Raw genomic sequence first — 4,205 nt, 5'->3', positions numbered from 1 at the left:
AGTTATGACACAGACTATTTTGGTGCTGATTAGTATCTATATTTTACTTTCCTCTTGGCAGATAGCTAGACTACATTTCCCAGGCTCCTGTGCAGTTAGGAGTGACCATGTGACTAAGTCTTAACCAATGGAATGTGGGCAGAAGTGATGTGTCTCACTTCTAGGCCTAGCCCATGAAAACCTCTCACATATGGTCCTCCCTCTTCTTCCCCTCAATTGAGTAGAGAGAACTTAGGGTGTATGGGAGGGAGGAGCCACAACATGTGTAGGGCCACTGTACAACTCTGCAACTTGAGCCACCCAGGGGTCAAAACTGGGAAATAAGAGGGGGAAAAAAAAAACCCAGGAAATATGCCACCATACTGACTTCTTTGACTTGCTTTCCCCATCTGTCTGCTATTATTTGCTTTGCAGAGTCTTCTGTCAGTTGTTGCTGTTGTTATTGTATCCTGTCTGGAGTTCTCAGATGTAATCAGTGGGGGCTGATCCATCTTGGCTAGCACCCCCTCTATCACCTTGGTTTTTTTTTTTTTTTTAAGATTTTATTTATTTATTCGTAAGAGACAGAGATGGAGAGAGGCAGAGGGAGAAGCAGGCTCCCAAGGAGCAGGGAGCCCGATGTGGGACTCGATCCCAGGACCCTGGGATCATGACCTGAGCCGAAGGCAGACGCTTAACCATCTGAGCCACCCAGGCACCCTATCACCTTGTTTTTGTATCCTATTCCTGAATACCTGGCTCATAGTGGGACTTTAACACTGGTTTGCTAGGTGGACTAATTAATTATCCATAAAATTAACTATGGCCTCCTCTTTACCAGAACAGTATTTCTTGTTCTTCGCTTTACAATTTATGTAAGTGTGGAAATGTTTGAAATGGTTCTTGGGAGGACTGCTGATGTGACTAAGGATAGCAAATGAATGCTCCAAAGAGAGGTTACACCATGTGCTATTACTTAACTTTCCTGGTGGGAAAAGAATGAGTGGTGATAATTTTGCATACAAATGTTCAGATTACCAAGGGATGGAATTTTGCAGATCGCTTTTTTAGAAACTGAATACGGCTTGTTTCTTATATCTTATGTATCCATATTAAGCTGAGGGTGAGAAATCTATATTCATATGTGTGCACTGAGAATTTAGTTTGTAAATTTTTGATTCCCCAAGCAATAACATTTACAACTCTTTATTCTTATTGATTATAAACAAATATATCACTCAGTTAACACATACTTGTTAAGACCTCCTACATGCAATATTCAACAAGGGTGCAAAGTGTAAGAATTAGCTCCTGTTTAAAAGAATAGTGATAGAGTTCACTGATGAGAACTTGACAGTTTACAAAGCACTTCTACTCTTCTTGCCTAAATTCTCCTCACAGTGTCCCAGTGAGGTGGGTTTTAGTCCTGTTTGACGGTCTACAGAGGCTCAGAAGGTTTGAGGAATCTGTTCCTGATCACATCATAATGGCAGAATTGAGTCTTTTACCCCAGTCTTCTGGTTCCAATTTCAGTTCCTTTGTCATTATACCTCAGTCCAGCTGGGGCATGAACTATCCCATCCACAAACAGTTATCCAATGGTTCAAGGCAGATTATGACAAATGCCAACTGAATGATCAAATGCAGCAGGGAACACATTTTCCTACCTCCCCTTACTAACTGTTGTTAGGAAAGACAACATTCTAGAAAGGTGGCATTCTAGAAAGGGCACTGTTGGCCTGACCGGCTCACTCAGCCCTAAACTCATGGTTTTGTCTTCTTACCGATACTGATGAGGTTATGTTATTCAGGATGTAATAAATAAAGAGCATGGAAAAGGCTGAGAGAATACCTGGGCCCAAAGTGTGAGACATAGCCATCTTTAAGTAAAATTCTGCCTATTGCAAACTACAAATAACACGCACAGTGGTTCCATATTCCCTGTCAGTCATTCCTCACCAGGGAACTGTGGAAAATGTTAGCTGCTCAGTTTTTCCTTTGTACGCAATAAAGTGTATTTTGAGAATTTAGATATCAAAGATGTGCAGAAGGCTGGGTGTTATACACAACTGATGAATCATTGAACACTACATCTAAAACTAATGATGTACTATGTGTTGGCTAATTGAATTTAAATAAAAAAAAATAAAGATGTGCAGAAGGAAGACTAATCCTGGGTGAGAGTCAGGAAATGGAAGATTACCTGCAAAGGGGCCAGAGGGATGATTTTCAGGTGATGGAAATGTTCTGTAGCTTGTTTTGGGTGGCAGGTATTCAAATGCCTTGAACTCATAGGAAAGGAACCGTTAAGGTCTGTGTGTTTTATTGTATGTTCATTATATCTCAGGTTTGTTTTTTTTTTTAAACGTGGAAAAGAGCATACAGTTTCTCAAAATTCTTTGAGGGGTATGTTAGCAAAAAGTCTGGTAGCCATTGTTCTGGGGCGTACATGGAACAGATCTCTTGTTTTTCAAGCTTCTTATTTTTTCTTTTGATTTCTCAGATCCATGTAGCTTGAGTGTAAAGTAAATGATCAATAACATGTCACATTATTTGTGTTTTTTGATTGTTAGCTTTAATGTTTTTCTCATAGCCACCTTGGATTTTTATGCCAAAGAGCATTCTCCAACAGAATAGAAGAGAAAGGTAGGGAAGAAAATTAATTAGGGAGAAGGTCGATCTTCAGATAATTTGGCGAATGGATATATTTTCCTGTTTGTCTTTGTAATTGCTCCCTCCCAGAACCTCTTTTTTAGAGGAAGAATGGAGTGATGAAAGTCACTTTCCATGTAAATGGAGCCCCCAGATTGATGATCCGGTTTTAAAGAATTGCTCTCAAATTCCATATGAATTTAGAAGGGAAAATGCCCCGGCGCATAGACATTTGCATGAATCAGTGAACGGATGCAGTGGGTCTCACTGAATGGAGATGCTCAGTACTGACAGTTTTATCCCTGACCTGGCTCTAGTTATCATTTCTCCGCAGCTCGCCCATTCCGCTAGGCCATAAAAACCTTAATAACCAGCTGAATGTTCTTGCAAAGAGGGCATGAAGCCCCAGGCTTCTTTAATCTTCTGGTGCAGTGGAGACAAGTGATGAGGTGGCCTGTTCTTCTGGGAATATTTCTGTCGTGTAGCCACTTCTCACATGTGCTACACAGCACCAAGAGATTTTGTCAGTCCTTCATATTTTGTGTATCTGGTCTCCACTCCGTAAGGCCATCTGATTGTTCTCTCATGCTTGAGATGGTCTCTGGGCTTTAAGAACTGAGAGCCAAATCTGAGCATTCCACTGAGCTGCAGGAATCAGGAAATTTGGGGTTTTCTTCCTTTTCTTATAGGTCAGCTGTAATGACTGGAGCCAAAATGGCGCCTTGGCAGGGAGGGACATCAGTTACTTCATTTTCCTCTTTGCAGGTGTGGCAGTGATCAAAGGAACGAAGGGACGATGGGCTCACTTAGAACAGTCTGAATACTAATCCTTCAGGGCCCAGCAACAGCAACACCTCTGGTTTGGAGAGCTCGTTTTCTTGCACTCAGTAACACTACCACTCATCCTCAGAAGCGGCTTCTCCACCAGTGTCACCTTTTGGTCACTTAGTTCCTGATTTTTTTTTACTTGTTTGATCAGTATTCACAGCTTCTCCTTTTACCCCAGCACCTAACTGCTCTAATACCGACTCATTTACAACCCACACATCATGCTGAGTGCCTGAAACGGTGGCAGGACCTGGCTCCTTCTCTAGGAGTTCTGCATTGACATGGTGAGGTAGGCAGTATAGATACCATCCTCTTTGGCTCTTTTCCTGGACTTGGAACTTTCCTCTGCACATTGCTTCAGTTGGTCTTGGCTCAGAATATCTATGCTCACGACAAGATTCCTCCTTAGCTTACCACAGAGAGGGCTTGGATATTTCACAGAGAAGTTCTGATGTCCAAGTGGTTCACCCGAAAGATCACCACAGGCTACCAAGGGCTGCTTCCCTATTATGTGCTAGCCTACATAATGTGTAGCCGCTCGAACAGTGCACATTTCACCTCTGCACCTGCCACCGGCAAAAATCTTCAAAAGCAGCAGTTTTATTTTACCTGTTGTACAGATAAAATCAATCTGATTGATTTGGTCTGGGGAGAACCCACAAGCACGATCAGATATTGAACAGTGGGCGGAAGCTTTTAAGGGATGTCCTTTTGGCACTGAAGAAATTGCGGTCTGTTGACCAAAA

At 42.0% G+C, this 4,205-nt stretch overlaps 1 pseudogene; it reads right to left on the bottom strand.

The window, feature by feature from the left end:
* Nucleotides 1-2,978: 2,978 nt before the first annotated feature.
* LOC123843410 (protein Mdm4-like) lies at nt 2,979-3,812 on the bottom strand (annotated as a pseudogene).
* Nucleotides 3,813-4,205: the final 393 nt, after the last annotated feature.

Source organism: Mirounga angustirostris, unplaced genomic scaffold (genome assembly GCF_029215605.1).
Source record: "Mirounga angustirostris isolate CCGP_5_RB_7025 unplaced genomic scaffold, mMirAng1.0.hap1 SCAF_11, whole genome shotgun sequence".
In the NCBI taxonomy this organism is placed as follows: Eukaryota; Metazoa; Chordata; class Mammalia; order Carnivora; family Phocidae; genus Mirounga; species Mirounga angustirostris.
Note: the sequence above shows the minus strand (reverse complement) of the source record. Positions and strands in the feature narration are given on the sequence as shown.